Source organism: Ranitomeya variabilis, chromosome 1 (assembly GCF_051348905.1).
Source record: "Ranitomeya variabilis isolate aRanVar5 chromosome 1, aRanVar5.hap1, whole genome shotgun sequence".
Classification (NCBI taxonomy): Eukaryota; Metazoa; Chordata; class Amphibia; order Anura; family Dendrobatidae; genus Ranitomeya; species Ranitomeya variabilis.
In genome coordinates this window covers 423,502,511-423,520,048 of record NC_135232.1, presented here as the reverse complement: position 1 = coordinate 423,520,048, position 17,538 = coordinate 423,502,511, and the positions used below count along the sequence as shown (strand labels likewise).

The 17,538-nt window shown below is 39.9% G+C and overlaps 1 protein-coding gene across 3 annotated transcripts in view; it reads right to left on the bottom strand.

Annotated features, from left to right (window-relative positions):
* The window catches only part of LINGO2 (leucine rich repeat and Ig domain containing 2), a 1,932,610-nt gene that overhangs the window by 1,592,310 nt on the left and 322,762 nt on the right, over positions 1 to 17,538 (bottom strand). For all 3 annotated transcript variants that reach the window (XM_077249262.1, XM_077249261.1, XM_077249263.1), the window contains exon 2: positions 8,741 to 8,796. The gene's annotated coding sequence lies outside the window, so the exon portion shown is untranslated. The remainder of the gene's footprint in view (positions 1 to 8,740; positions 8,797 to 17,538) is intronic.

Here is a 17,538-nt window from a genome sequence, read left to right as displayed (position 1 = left end):
GGAGGCTGGACACGCGCGCATTTTAAAATGTGCGCGTGTCCAGCCTCCCGTGACATCACGGCTTGTGATTGGTTGACCGCGGCGCAACCAATCACAAGCCGGGAGGAAGGAAAAGCGCGCATTTTAAAATGCGCGCGTGTCCAGCCTCCCGTGACGTCCCGGCTTGTGATTGGTCACGGCGGCCATGTTGCCGGGACGCGGACCAATCACAGCAAGCCGTGACGAAATTTCGTCACGGCTTGCTGTGATTGGTCCGCGTCCCGGCAACATGGCCGCCGTGACCAATCACAAGCCGGGACTTCACGTAACCAAGTAAACGCGCGAATTTTAAACAAACAACGCTGCCGGTTCCCTCGCTGAGGTCCAGGCTGCGTCGGAGAGGTGAGTATAGCAATATTTTTTATTTTAATTCTTTATTTTACACATTTATATGGATCCCAGGGCCTGAAGGAGAGTTTCCTCTCCTTCAGACCCTGGGAACCATCAGGAATACCGTCCGATACTTGAGTCCCATTGACTTGTATTGGTATCGGGTATCGGTATCGGATTCGATCCGATACTTTGCCGGTATCGGCCGATACTTTCCGATACCGATACTTTCAAGTATCGGACGGTATCGCTCAACACTAGTTGTGACCTGTGGTGCAGAGAGGACTTGTGCCATATTGTTATGGATCCTTGATCATGTGGGCACTGTACCATGCCACACCCCACCAGGAGCAAGACTGTTCACATGTCTGTCCTTATCCTGCTCTAATGAAAAAAAAAATAGAAAAAACTCGTATCTAATCTGCTTGCTTAATTAATTTTATACTCTACAATCAAAACAGATTGTGGCATACAAGAGTAAAGTAAGGCTAACCCTCCATCACATCTCAGGTAATCCCTATGATGCAATCCGTACATTTACTTTCTACAGTTAGACAACCCTGGATCCATGGAAGGATCCTAAGACTGCCTCTTCAGGATGACTAGATAAAATACAAGAGCGCAATAGGGTCTTATCCTAATACAAACAAAACAAGAATGAGTAAGGTACGCTCACCTTACAAGGTTGTGTGAAACGCAACCACTGGAAAAAAAAGATGCTGCAGCTTCCATAGAGTATCAAAAACAAGATTGACAGGGGAAGAGGAAGTGATATGCGCTTACTGGAAGGATAACTTTCACTATCGAATATAGTATGATGGTTTACTGTCACCCATAATGCATATATATATATATACTGTATATATATATTCACATATAGTACATACATACTGTGCTCAACATAAATGTGTACACTCCCTTGAAAAGTAAAATTTTAATCAATATTTCACTGAACACAAGAAACATTAGTGCAATATAGACTAGACTACATTTCATAGACTATTTGCTTAATCATGTGACCGCGACGCAACCAATCACAACGCCGGAACGTAATTTTAAAATCCTGAAGGACCTAAAATTACGTCACGGCTTGCTGTGATTGGTCGCGTCGCGGTCACATGGGCGACGTGACCAATCACAAGCCGGGACGTCACGGGAGGCAGGACACGCGCGCATTTTAAAATGCGCGCGTCTCCTGCCTCCCGTGACGTCACGGCTTGTGATTGGTCGCGTCGCCCATGTGACCGCGACGCAACCAATCACAACGCCGGAACGTAATTTTAAAATCCTGAAGGACCTAAAATTACGTCACGGCTTGCTGTGATTGGTCGCGTCGCGGTCACATGGGCGGCGCGCGACCAATCACAAGCCGGGACTTCAAGTAAGGAAGTTAAAGCGTGAATTTTAAGCAAACAATGCTGCCGGTTCCCTCGCTGAAGTCCAGGCTGCGTCGGAGAGGTGAGTATAGCAATATTTTTTATTTTAATTCTTTATTTTACACATTAATGTTGTTTCGATACCGATACCCGATACCACAAAAGTATCGGATCTCGGTATCGGAAATTCCGATACAGCAAATATCGGCCGATACCCGATACTTGCGGTATCGGAATGCTCAACACTATCTGCCTCACAAAAATCGGAATAAAAAGCGATCAAAAAAGTCACATGCCCAAAAATTATGCCAATAAAAACATCAACTTTTCCCCGCCAAAAAAAGACCTCACATGACTCTGAGTACCAAAATATGGAAAAATTATAGCTCTCAAAATGTGGAGACGCAAAAACTATTTTTTGCAATAAAAAGCATATTTTAGTGCGTGACAGCTGCCAATCATAAAAATCCACTAAAAAAACCCTGCTATAGATAGTAAATCAACCCCCCTTCATCACCCCCTTAGTTAGGTAAAAATAATAAAATCAAAAATGTATTTATTTCTATTTTCTAATTAGGGTTAGGTTTGGGGCTAAAGTAAGGGTTAGGGCTACAGTTAAGGTTGGGGCTAAAGTTAGGGTTAGGGTTGGGGCTAAAGTTATGGTTAGGGTTGGGGCTAAAGTTAGGGTTAGGGTTTGGGTTAAAGTTAAGGTTAGGGTTTGGATTACATTTACGGTTAGGATTAGGGTTGGGATTAGAGATAGGGGTGTGTCAGGGTTGGGGGTGTGGTTAGGGTTATGGTTGGGATTAGGGTTAGGGGTGTGTTGGAGTTAGGGGTGTGGTTGGGGTTAGGGGTGTGGTTGGGATTAGGGTTAGGGGCATGATCGGGTTAGGGGTGTGGTTATAGTTATGGCTGGGGTTGGGATTTCAGTTAGGGTTTCAGTTAGAATTGTGGGGTTTCCACTGTTTAGGCAAGTCAGGGGCTCTCCAAATGCGACATGGCATCCTGTTATGTTGGGCTGGTGGTTAGGAACACTAGAAATGACCAGATGAGCAAACTAGCGATACAGGACGAGCTCTGGGAAGTGGGAGCTCTGCTGACCGCAACCTCAAATCCTATCACAACAACTAGTAATAGCCGTGGAGCGTTCCTGACTCTGCCTAGACGCCTCTTCACAGCCTAAGAGCTAACTACCCCTAAAGATAGAAAACACAGCCTACCTTGCCTCAGAGAAATTCCCCAAAGAAATAGGCAGCCCCCACATATATTGACTGTGAGTTAAGATGGAAGTCACAAACACAGGAATGAAATAGATTTCAGCATAGGAGGCCAGACTAACTAAACAGACAGAGGATAGAAAAGGTATCTTTGCGGTCAGCATAAAAAACTAACAAAAAACCACGCAGAGTGTGCAAAAGAAATCACCGCACCGACTCATGGCGCGGTGGTGCCACTCTGCATCCCAGAGCTTCCAGCAAACAAGATAAATTCATTATAGCAAGCTGGACAAAAACACAGTGGTAACAAATAAGCTAGCAGGGACTTAGCTTTTGCTGAAGTAGACAGGTCATCTGAAAGATCCATGTGAACTGAACCAGTACTAGGACATTGACAGCTGGCATCAAGTAACGATCTGAGTGGAGTTAAATAGAGCAGCCAGCCAAGACCTGAATGAGATCAGCTGGAGAAGGATCTCAGAACCAGCAGCTCCACTCACAGCCACCAGAGGGAGTCCATGAACAGAACTCGCCGAAGTACCATTCATAACCACAGGAGGGAGCTCGAGAACATACAGTGCCTACAAGTAGTATTCAACCCACTGCAGATTTAGCAGGTTTAATAAGATGCAAATAATTTAGAGCCTTCAAACTTCAAACAAGAGCAGGATTTATTAACAGATGCATAAATCTTACAAACCAAAAAGTTTTGTTGCTCAGTTAAATTTTTATAAATTTTAAACATAAAAGTGTGGGTCAATTATTATTCAACCCCTAGGTTTAATATTTTGTGGAATAACCTTTGTTTGCAATTACAGCTAATAATCGTCTTTTATAAGACCTGATCAGGCCAGCACAGGTCTCTGGAGTTATCTTGGCCCACTCCTCCATGCAGATCTTCTCCAAGTTATCTAGGTTCTTTGGGTGTCTCATGTGAACTTTAATCTTGAGCTCCTTCCACAAGTTTTCAATTGGGTTAAGGTCAGGAGACTGACTAGGCCACTGCAACACCTTGATTTTTTGCCTCTTGAACCAGGCCTTGGTTTTCTTGGCTGTGTGCTTTGGGTCGTTGTCTTGTTGGAAGATGAAATGACGACCCATCTTAAGATCCTTGATGGAGGAGCGGAGGTTCTTGGCCAAAATCTCCAGGTAGGCCGTGCTATCCATCTTCCCATGGATGCGGACCAGATGGCCAGGCCCCTTGGCTGAGAAACCGCCCCACAGCATGATGCTGCCACCACCATTCTTGACTGTAGGGATGGTATTCTTGGGGTCGTATGCAGTGCCATCCAGTCTCCAAACGTCACGTGTGTGGTTGGCACCAAAGATCTCGATCTTGGTCTCATCAGACCAGAGAACCTTGAACCAGTCAGTCTCAGAGTCCTCCAAGTGATCATGAGCAAACTGTAGACGAGCCTTGACATGACGCTTTGAAAGTAAAGGTACCTTACGGGCTTGTCTGGAACGGAGACCATTGCGGTGGAGTACGTTACTTATGGTATTGACTGAAACCAATGTCCCCACTGCCATGAGATCTTCCCGGAGCTCCTTCCTTGTTGTCCTTGGTTTAGCCTTGACTCTTCGGACAAGCTTGGCCTCGGCACGGGAGGAAACTTTCAAAGGCTGTCCAGGCCGTGGAAGGCTAACAGTAGTTCCATAAGCCTTCCACTTCCGGATGATGCTCCCAACAGTGGAGACAGGTAGGCCCAACTCCTTGGAAAGGGTTTTGTACCCCTTGCCAGCCTTGTGACCCTCCACAATCTTGTCTCTGATGGCCTTGGAATGCTCCTTTGTCTTTCCCATGTTGACCATGTTTGAGTGCTGTTCACAAGTTTGGGGAGGGTCTTAAATAGTCAGAAAAGGCTGGAAAAAGAGATAATTAATCCAAACATGTGAAGCTCATTGTTCTTTGTGCCTGAACTACTTCTTAATACTTTAGGGGAACCAAACAGAATTCTGGTGGGTTGAGGGGTTGAATAGTAAATGACCCTCTGAAAAGACTTTTCCCAATTTAAAAAAAAAATAAACAAAGAAATAACATTCTTTTTTGCTGCAGTGCATTTCATACTTCCAGGCTGATCTACAGTCCAAATGTCACAATGCCAAGTTAATTCCAAAGGTGTAAACCTGCTAAATCTGCAGGGGGTTGAATACTACTTGTAGGCACTGTAATTCACAACAGCATCTGTTCTCAATTCCAGCCAATTCTGCATTGAAAAAGTAAAACAGTGCTCCTTCTCTTCCAATCTCTCTCGTGTGCCAAAACAAGGGTTTACCCCAACATTTGGAGTTTCAGCCTACTCAGGACAAATTGCACAACAACTTTTGGGGCCCAATTTCTCTTGTTACTAGTGTTGAGCGATACCTTCCGATACTTGAAAGTATCCGTATCGGATAGTATCGGCCGATACCCGAAAAATATCGGATATCGCCGATACCCGATTCCAATACAAGTCAATGGGACACAAGTATCGAAAGCTATCCTGGATGGTTCCCAGGGTCTGAAGGAGAGGAAACTCTCCTTCAGGCCCTGGGATCCAAATTCATGTAAAGAATAAAGAATTAAAATAAAAAATATGGATATACTCACCCTCGGACGAGCCCTGGACCTTACCGATTGTAACCGGCAGCCTCCGTTCCTAAGAATAAGGAGTTTAGGACCTGCGATGACATCGCGGCTTGTGATTGGTCGCGTGAGCGGTCGCATGAGTGGCACGCGACCAATCACAAGCCGCGACGTCATCGAGGGTCCTAAACTCCTCATTCTTAGGAACGGAGGCTGCCGGTTACAATCGGTAAGGTCCAGGGGCCGCAGGACGGGTGAGTATATCCATATTTTTTATTTTAATTCTTTATTTTTTACATGAATATGGATCCCAGGGCCTGAAGGAGAGTCTCCTCTCCTCCAGACCCTGGGAACCATACACTGGGAACTTCCGATTCCGATTTCCGATACCACAAAAATATCGGAACTCGGTATCGGAATTCCGATACCGCAAGTATCGGCCGATACCCGATACTTGCGGTATCAGAATGCTCAACACTACTTGTTACCCTTGAGAATATAAAAATTTGGGGGCTAAAAAATCATTTTTATGGGAAAAAATTATTTTTTATTTTCACGACTGCATTATAAACTGTAGTGAAACACTTGGAGGTTCAAAGTTCTCACAATACATCTAGATAAGTTCCTTGGGGGTCTAGTTTCCAATATGGGGTCACTTGTGGGGGGTTTCTATTGTTTAGGTTCATCAGGGGCTCTGCAAATGCAATGTGACACCTGCAGACCATTCCATCTAAGTCTGCATTCCAATCGGCTCTACCATGGGCCCAAACAGTGGTTTACCCCCACATATGGAGTATCGGCGTACTCAGGACAAATTGTACAACAACTTTTGGGGTCCAATTTCTCCTATTACCCTTGGTAAAATAAAACAAATTAGATCAGAAGTTATTTTTTTCTGAAAAAAGTTAAATGTTCATTTTTTTTACAGGAAAGAAATATATCTTGGTACCGTGTTAGCCAGTAGATAGAAAAATATTTAGAATTGAGAGTCCTCAGTGGTTGATACCTTTTAATGGCTAACTGAAAAGATGGTAACAAATTGCAAGCTTTCGAGACTACATATGTCTCTTCATCAGGCAAAGACTAAAACAAATTCTGAAGAATCACATATTTATGCACAACATAGTATAGGAAAAAAAAAAAGGGCGAGGGGAAAAAAAACCATGGATAAGCCAGGTGACATGAAGCAGAATTACCATGGGTGATAAACAGTTACGTCCATAAATATTGGGCCAATTCTTAGATAAGGAATGTTTTATTGTCCTGTGATTAGGGTCTGTTGTGATGACCCCACATGGTCAGATGGGCAAGTTCCTTAGTTGTAGTTAGTTGATGTAAAAAGACATAAATCCGTGTGACACATTCATTCCTGCATTTAGAGTGTCAAAGGTCGTCATCAGTTTATATTCCCAGACTCTCCTGTCTTTCTGCGAATTGAAGTTACTTTTTAGTACAAGTAATTTCATGTCCATAATGCTATGATTTGGGAGACAGAAATGTATTGCCACAGGTATATCCATTCTTTTTTCTTTTATTGTATGGCGATGAGAGTTCATCAATTCTAAACATTTTTTTTAAACATTCCAAAAACTCCTGTGAAACACCTGAAGGGTTAATAAACTTATTGAATGTGGTTTTGAGCACCTTGAGGGGTGCAGTTTTTAGAATGGTCTCACACTTCAGTATTTTCTATCATATAGACCCCTCAAAGTGACTTTAAATGAGATGTGGTCCTTAAAAAAATGGTGTTGTAAAAATGAGAAATTGCTGGTCAACTTTTAACCCTTATAACTGCCTAAGAAAAAAAAAAATTGGTTCCAAAATTGTGCTGATGTAATGTAGACATGTGGGAAATGTTACTTATTAAGTATTTTGTGTGACATATCTCTGTGATTTGAGGGCATAAAAATTCAAAGTTGGAAAATTGCGACATTTTCAAAATTTTTCACCAAATTTCTGTTTTTTTCACAAATAAATGCAGGTAATATCAAAGAAATTTTACCACTATCATGAAGTACAATATGTCACAAGGAAACACTGTCAGAATCACCAGGATCTGTTGAAGCGTTCTAGGGTTATAACCTCATAAAGGACAGTGGTCAGAATTGTAAAAATTGGCCCGGTCATTAACGTGCAAACCACCCTTGGGGGTTAAGTGGTTAAAACAATAAATGTATACAATTTTGGTATTGCTGTAATCATGCTGACCTGGAGAGTTGTATTTATAATTCACCTTTATAGTTAATACCATAAAAGCAAAGCGAAAAAAAACAACTGCAGAATTGTGCTTTTTTCACAATTGTACTTCACTGGGATTTGTTCATGTTTTCCAGATCAAGTACATCGATTTTTTTTCATATGATAAAAATTTATGAAAGTTTGATGGTAAAATTTGACAGATTGAACAAACTCTCAATAAAATCAGATCCAAAACACCGATGAAACTCAGACCATTTTGTGACTATTAAAAAAATCGCTGATGTCTGATTGAAGTCTCATAGTTATGTATTAACCTTTTTAATCATACTGCCATGGGATGAAAAAAATCTTTAGGCAGTTGTCCTATGGCTGTGGATTCTCTTATGTGAAAAAATTAGGTTAAATATGCTAATGACACTAGGCTCAAACTCTGTCAGAGTTTGATCCAAATGTAACCTTAACGTGATCCGATTCTCTCACAAGTAAGAGCACAGGTGTGGAGAAGACTGAGAGATTATTTTTTACATATTTTTCATTCTCTTTGTCCATGAATGTTGGACTGCAGTCTGATGACATCCGAGTGCAGTCCAATGTTTCACACGCATCCATAGACTTATATGGGTGCATGTGATTCGATCATCAAATGATTCCATAGCATGCTGCAATTTTTTTCTCATGCTGAATCAGTATGAGACAATTTTTTTGCAGATCTGCACTGCCCCATACTATAACCTTAGGCCAAACGCTGTCCTATAAAACAAGTTACAGCACTTGTCTGAGTTATACTCTTATGTGAGCAAGCACTTAAAAACCAAAAATTACTAACCTTGGCTATGCTAAGTTTTTTTAAATTGTAATGTACATTTGCTGTGAAGTTAGCAGTGCAAATGTACAAATAAAGAGAAGTATGTTTTTATTTGGGTTAAGCTACAGACAATTACTTACAACATTATTGTAATCACATTGATAAATCAATACAATAGAGATAGTAAAGGAAAATATTAGAACATTACCTTGACTTTATCCTTATGATCAAGATATGGCTTAAGAAGTATATGAAAAGTCCATTCTGTAAAGAAAAATAAATATATTAGCAATTAGCATCGATATGTCAGGTGGCCTTTTATTTCAAAACATCGCCATGCAAAATAATATGCAAAGACTTATCTCATATTCCCATTTCATGCCCTGTCACCCAATTCAATACGCTTTTCTCTATTTTAAAGCAAGAAGATGGTTTTCAGCATCTGAACTGCACATTTTTCAATTTATTATTAATCCTGACATTTCACATATGTTGAGCGAAAAGAAACGACTTTCTTGTAGTAGAGCAGTCAAAAAATGATTTCAATTAAAATTGTTGTATGTCTAATGCTGGTGATATCTATGCTGTTTTTTTGCATCACTCTTTACAGCTATTGAACGTAGACTTAGAAGATATGCACATGATTTCCGAATAGATAGACCTATTGTATAATTGTACTGAGTTTGTGGGTTCACCATTAGTGATGAGCGAATATACTCATTACTCGAGATTTCCCCAGCACGCTCGGGTGATCTCCAAGTATTTTTAGTGCTCGGAGATTTCGTTTTCATCGCCACAGCTGAATGATTTACATCTGTTAGCCAGCATAAGTACATGTGGGGGTTGCCTGGTTGCTAGGGAATCCCCACATGTAATCAAGCTGGCTAACAGATGTAAATCATCCAGCTGCGGTGAAGAAAACTAAATCTCCGAGCACTAAAAAATACTCGGAGGTCACCCGAGTGTGCTCGGGAAATCTCTAATAACGAGTATATTCGCTCATCACTATTCACCATCGTCATCATACTGGCCCCATTAACTTTTGATTGGCTAAAAAATATAGATGCTTTATATTTTTTCTTACTGTAGCATAATCCAGCATAAGGATCCTTGTTCATACAAAAAATAATTCTCTATTTCATATGTAATAAAAACCTCCTTGGTACACACCATACAAACTAATGAAATCTGCCAGCTTCAATTTTTAGTATTTCGTATACCAAGGTTTTTTTTTTATTTATATATGAAATAAAAAAAATAAAAAAACATTTCTATATGAACAAGGATCCATTTGCTGGATTTTTCAACATTAGATTTCAATTTTTTTTAATTCCAAGCCATCCGTGGATTGGACCTTGTTGAGTCTGGGAGTGGGACCACAGATGAGCTAAATTTGTTTTATCTTTAATGGGCATTTGATATATCCAATTTAATCTTGCACTTTAAAATCTTAGAAAACAAATGTGCTTATATTTTATATTTAGATTGAAGCAGGTATACATTTAGATTATTTAGCTATTTTCTATGCTTCATTATTAACCATTAAGCACATTTTCATGGCTAAATTATGCTATTCAATACTACTGCTGCTATGGTCACTGTACAATCATTAGCAGCTCATTGGAAAATTATAAAGCCAGAAAAAGAAAAACTCAGGCTAAGTTTCAAAAAAATCAAACGGTATTAACCCTGTTCAGGTCCATTTCTGTTTATTAGCTTAAATGGTGTCATTACAAATACATCAAAAATCAACATTGCAGCCAATTACTGAGCTCAGTTGTTCCCTCAGTCTACAGTATATCGGCAGAGCTGCAGAGCTCAGTGTTTAGTTGCAGCATTGATGTGCGCTGTAGTCAAGACATAATTGCTGACGCCAATAAACAGAGATCAGAGCAATGTCTAGAGAGTCAGCATTGGACCCAGGGGGGTGAGAACTATCTTTTTTTAGCACAATGCTGGTCATCAGAGACTAAAATGACATAAGCTGGAAGACCCTTTATTTTTACTCTTTTAAGCAGATAAGGGCAAGATTTTCTAAGACCCAACATTTATGTCACTCTTGCTAATCATGTCACTCACACCCACAGGGGCGAGTTTACCCAATGAGAGGGAGGATTAATCACGGGAAACCAACTTTTCCCCGACTAGCTACTCATTGATTTACACAGCATGATCATATGATTTAAGGATGATTTTGCATTTATTTACCAATCACTAAGTAACAAAAAGTACACTGTGTTCCAAATTATTATGCAAATAATTATATTATTTATTATTTTTTAATAATATTATACTATTTCCTCATATTTTCTCTAAATTACCTATCTGAATTGCAGTCATTGTTATTTTCCAGTCATCTACTATTCTAGTATAATTGCAATGTTTTGGAACAAACTGCCTATGAAAACAGTATCTTTTTAAAAAAAAGAAACACTCAAAATGCATGTTCCAAATTATTATGCACAGCAGAGTGTTCAACCTTTTTTATTATTATTTTGAGCAAAAAATGGTCAATTGTGAAGTTATAAGCATTATCAGCTTATTACAAAATGAAATCAAACAGTTTTCAAGTGAAAACTTTATTCTAGGTGATGTTACATTTGCACATAGGACCCCTTGTTCGAAAGAAGCTTCTGAACTCTCTCGTCCATTGAATTTGTCAGTTTTTGGATGGTTTCTGCTTCAATTGTTCTGCATGTGGACAGAATACCCTCCCAGAGCTGTTGCTTAGATGTGAACTGTCTCCCGCCATCATAGACACTCCTTTTGATGATGCTCCAGAGGTTCTCAATGGGGTTGAGGTCAGGGGAAGATGGTGGCCACACCATAAGTTTGTCCTCTTTTATGCCCATAGCAGCCAGAGATGCAGATGTGTTTTTTGCAGCATGAGACGGTGCATTATCATGCATGAAAATGATCTTGCTGCAGAAAGCACGGTTCTTCCTCTTGAACCATGACAGGAAGTGTTGTTTTAGAAACTCCACATAGATTATGAAGTTCATCTTTACCCCTTCAGGGATCATAAAGGGGCTGACAATCTCTCTCCCCATGATTCCAGCCCAAAACATTACTCCACCTCCTCCTTGTTGGCACCTTAGCCGTGTTTTCATGGGGTGTCCATCAACCAGCCATCCTCCACTCCATCCATCTGGACCATCGAGCATTGTACGGCACTCATCGGTGAACAAAACAGTTTGGAAGTCAGTCTTCATGTATCATTTGGCCCACTGGAGCCGTTTCTGCTTGTATGCAGTGGATAGAGGTGGTCAACAGGATGGCTTATGCACAGCTGCAAACCTCTGAAGGACCCTGCATCTTGTTGTTCTGGGGACGTTGGAGGCACCAGCAGCTTCAAAAACTTGTCTGCTGCTATGACAAGGCATTATTGCAGCTGCTCTTTTAACCTTAAGCAATTGCCTGTTGGAAAGAGTCCTCAATTTTTCCTTATCAGCACACACACACGTGTGTGCTGGGAATCAGCTACATACTTCTTGATTGTGCGATGATCATGATGAAGTGTCTTGGCAATGTTGATTGTAGTCATGCCCTGACATAAATACTCCACAATTTGTTGCTTCTCAGCAGCCGACACATCCTTTTTCTTTTCCATTTTGGCATAAAATGTAGGCTGCTTAATAATTTGGAACAGCCTTCTTAAGTAGTCTTGCCTTTATTTGGACACATCTGCCAAACTAATTTGCACAGGTATCTGCAATTGCTTTCAGTGATATAAAGAGCCCTGACACACATCACCATCAATGAGTTTAAATAACAAACAAAAAAATTCTAACCTTATCACTCCTAAACTCTTTGTGCGTAATAATTTGGAACACAGTGTAGTTTAATAGAATGTAATACAAGGTTACAATATAGTCATTGGTGGTTATTTAGGAGTGATAGGGAAGCTGTATTATTATTAATAAAAATAATATTTATTTTTATATAGTGCTAACATATTCCGCAGCACTTTACAGTTTTGCACAAATTATCATTGCTGTCCCCGATGGGGCTCACAATTGAGATTCCCTATCAGTATGTCTTTTGAAATATTCCCTTCAAAGTGATTGTCTCATCTTAAGCTACAAACCTGCAGTTACTCTACAGTATGTGATTGCTGACTTATGAATATTCACATTGCATGCACAGCACATCTAAGAGGATTCTCTAGTGCCAGTGCCTGGGAACGAGCGGTCATGGGACCACAAGTAACAGGGAAAAAATGCAAAGTTCTACATCTGGGCAAGAAAATGAAAAACATATACAAATGGGAGGAATAGGGCTAAGCAACAGCACATGTGAAAAAGATTTGGGTATACAAATAGATCATAAACTGGACATGAGTCAACAGTTTGATGCAACAACAAAAATACAAACATAGATCTGGAAGGACTAGAAAGAATGGGATGAAACTGAATGGGAGGAGATACAGATTAGATATTAGAAAAAACTTTTGACAGGGTGATCAATGAGTGGAAAAAGCTGTCATGAGAGCTGGTGAGTTCTCCTTCAATGGAAGTCTTCAAACAGAGGCTGGACAGACATCTGTCTGGAATAATTTAGTGAATCCTGTAATGGGCAGAGGGTTGGACCAGATGACCCAGGAGGTCCCTTCCAACTCTACCATTCTATGACTCTATGTTGCTTGCATACTCCAAGCAACATTCCAACTAGACTGTTTCTGGCCTCTCTCAAAACACTTGCATTGTGTGAGGCCATGTCCATCTAGTCAGTATGTTAACACATATATGCAAATCACATACTTGTGGAAACTCGTCAGTCGCTCACAGCTCTTTGTTTCACTGAAGCCATTTGATAAAATCAAAAACGTCAATTTTTTTTCTCATTAATGTACACTCTGCACCCCATCTTGACTGAAGAAAAAACAGAAATGTAGAAATTTTTGCAAATATAGTAAAAAGAAAAACTGAAATATCACATGGTCATAAGTATTCAGACCCTTTTCTCAGACACTCAGATTTAAGTCACATGCTATCCATTTCCTTGTGATCCTCCTTGAGATGATTCTACTCCTTCATTGGAGTCCAGCCATGATTAATTAAATTGATAGGGATTGATTTGGAAAGGCACACACCTGTCTATATAAGACTTCACACCTCACAGTGCATATCAGACCAAATGAGAATCATGATGTCAAAGGAACTGGAAAAGGAGCTCAGAGACAGAATTGTGGCAAGGCACAGATCTGGCCAAGGTTACAAAAGAATTTCTGCAGTGGTAGCTTCAGAACAACTCTGTGACGATTCTTGCCTGGCCCGCCTAAACCCAATTGAGCATCTCTGGAGAGACCTGAAAATGGCTGTCCACCAATGTACACCATCCAACCTGACTGAACTGGGGAGGATCTGCAAGGAAGAATGGCAGAGGATCCCCAAATCCAGGTGTGAAAAATTGACTCATGGCTGTACTAGCTCAAAAGGGTGCTTCTACTCAATACTGAGCAAAGGGTCTGAATACTTATGATCATGTGATATTTCAGCTTTTCTTTTTTAATAAATTTGCAAAAATTTCAACATTTCTGTTTTTTTCAGTCAAGATGGGGTGCAGAGCGTACATTAATGAGAAAATAATGAACTTTTTTGAATTTACCAAATGGCTGCAATGAAACAAAGAGTGAAAAATTTTAAGAACATACACAACTAGAAAGCACTATCAATGTTCAGCTATTCCTAGCTCTACCTCCAAAATTATTTATTGAGACTTGCAACATTAGATATAAACATATAAATCAACTTGAATCAAGATATGGTTTAGTACTGCACATTTTATTAAAGAGATTTCTTGGAAAGAATATTAATATAGAAAAGAACCCATCAAAAAGCTGTTAAGCTTGTACTTTCCTCTAAATCTTCAACTGACTATGCAACTTAAATGAACTCTGCTATCTTCTCAGACTTTGGCTAAATGTTTTTTAAGTTAGCTAGAGGAGTGTATGCAAAAGTAGCATTAATTATAAAAATTTACTTGGTAAATTATAATTTTATTAAATTATCTTTATAGTTCTAAATTTAGGTTCTAAATAAAATCTTAACATGAGGAAAAAGTATTATTATTTGAGTTACATTTTATATTTGTGAATGTACAAAAAAAATATAATGTATAATTGTGAATTCACAAAAAAAGATACCAGTATTGTGTGTTTTCTTGCATAATGAGCTTTACGTTAAATTTGAATTCTTACAGTAAAGACCAAACAACCTAAAGTTTAATTTAACAGAAAGGGTTAAAAATATAGAATAAACCGTAAACCTTTTTTTCACTTCATTGTTCTTAATTTAAGAACACTGTAAGATTTTACCTATTAATTTTAAAATTGGCCCAAAGAGATCCCTTTAGATTTGTTGTAAGGAAAAAAAATAAAGCTGGTTGGTTGATGACTAAGTAACATGATCTGATCCCGTCAGATACACTTTCTCCAGTGCCCTTGTACTCTGCTGACTCATTTGACTTGCCATGAAGCTGCAGTGGCAATATCAATGCACTTCATAAGAGAATATATGTCCTTATTTCACAGGGCACAAAGGAAAACAACTGTTAACAATTTACATTAAATGGTCTCTGTGATTATTTTTGTATCACAATAGTTGATGAGCTAATTTGTTAAGAAAATGATTGCTAAACACAAATTCAGCATCAATATGGCACATTCGGATTTCTGATTGGAAATACAAGCAAAATGTAATAAAATAGGAAAAAAATTGCAACATTCGATAAAAATTGCATTAAAATATTTGCGTTGCTACAAAAGTATTTTCAGCACTTTAACAACAATAATGGTGGGTGTATGTTGAGCATTAGGCATGTGTTTGATGATGGGAGGGGTTTGCAGAGCTCAGAGGAGTGGTGCTCTTGTAAACAGTAATTTTTTTCCTAACTTTATGTGCACACATTGCGGATAGCCAATCAGGGCGCACAAAACATCCACAATATCCTGACTAGTGTTGAGCGATACCTTCCAATATTCAAAAGAATCGGTATCGGATTGGATCGGCCGATATCCAAAAAATATCGGATATCGCCAATACCGATACCCGATACCAATACAAGTGAATTGGACACAAATATCGGAACGTAAATCAGCCCTTTTTGTCCGTCTATATGCTGTTCTGAAGGGGGGAAGAGTGTGGGCGGTGCGTGGGCGGACACTGTGAGTGTCTGTGTGTGCGGGCGGGGTCTGTGCGGGCCTGCCAGGGATCTAATTCTATGCAGCGCTGTATCTGGGCTGCCCAGGCTCTATGCGGCATGCCGGGGCTCGATGCAGCGTGGGGGGGGTCTCTGCGGCATGGGGGGTCTCTGTGCGGTGAGGGGGGGTGTCTCTGCGGTGTTAGAGGTGTCTCTGCGGTGTGCTGGGGGTCTCTGCTGCGTGGGGGGTCTTTGTGGCGTGGGGGGGCCTCTGTGGCGTAGGGGGGTCTCTGCGGCGTGGGGGGTGTCTCTGCGATGTGGGGGGGTCTCAGTGCAGCGTGCGGGGGTCTCAGTGCGGGCATCGTCCGATGGGACTACAAGTCCCATCGGGCTATGCCTGCTACACTGACAGTGATTGACACATTAGCCAATGACGGGACAGTAGTAGTTCCATCATCCGGCTAATGTGTTGAATGAAAAAAAGAAAAAATACTCCATACATGCTACATACATACATACATGCTACATACATACATACATACATACATGCTACATACATACATTCTACATACATACATACATACATACATACATACATGTTACATACATACATACATACATGCTACATACATACATGCTACATACATACATGCTACATACATACATTCTACATACATACATACATGCTACATACATACATGCTACATACTACATACATACATGCTACATACATACATACATACATACATGCTACATACATACATGCTACATACTACATACATGCTACATACATACATTCTACATACATACATACATACATGAGCACATAAGGACCCCTCACATGAATAATCAGAGAGATCACATGAATGTAAAGTTCAAAGACAAGAATATTTTTATTGAAAAAAACATACAATTTAAAAAATACTCAAACATATAAATAGGTCATTAAGATAAAAAATACCTCCGATCTACAAAACAGCAGGTCACATGTGGTTGTGTCAACAAACACCTAAAGTATCGCCTACTCTTGGCCAGCCTGAATAGCAAATGGCCTAAAAAATGGCATAATGGTTGTGGTAAGTGAGAAACATCTGTTGAGAAACAATTATGCATAAAGATGCCATATATGTATAAAACGGTAAGCTACTGCTAGCAATGCACAATAAATAATTATGCGTAAAAAACGCTATATAATGTTTATGATAATACTAAAACTGCATAATACCAGCTGTGCAACAAAGACCGCGCCATATAAGTACCAAATAATGAACTGCTATTCAAGCTGCATGGTAACCATTATGCACAAAAAGTGCTAAGTGTATACCAAAATGGAAGACACTACACATGTAAAAAGACACTATATATGTGCCAGATAATAAGCTGCTACTGAGGCTGCATAAATAAGCAATTGTGCAAAAAGGCATTATATACATACCAAGTATTAAATCGTTATTAAGGCTCCATGATACACTCTAATGAGATCTATTTGTATCAAGACCAATACTATAAAAATAAAAGTACCATTTACAACCATAGCAGAAAACAGGAATCAATCTCAAACAGAAAAAGTTCGAATTATAATTACCACGTGTGACAGAGCACAGGACCTGCCGACTGCCCTACGCGCGTTTCGATAGAATTCTTCTTCCAGGGGCATGTGTACAGACAGGAAATGGGAATGTATATAACCTAATGCCGACCAATCAGATGTTGAAATGCTGCTCAAAGGGGTTGGACCAAGCATGATGGCATTATCCCCACGTGGGATTGTAGCCAAGATACCAGGACGCTTAATTACCAGACTGCAGGGACACAGTGCATCAGTGCGCAGGTGCGAGCGTGCGTGAAACTAAAAAGCATTTGCTG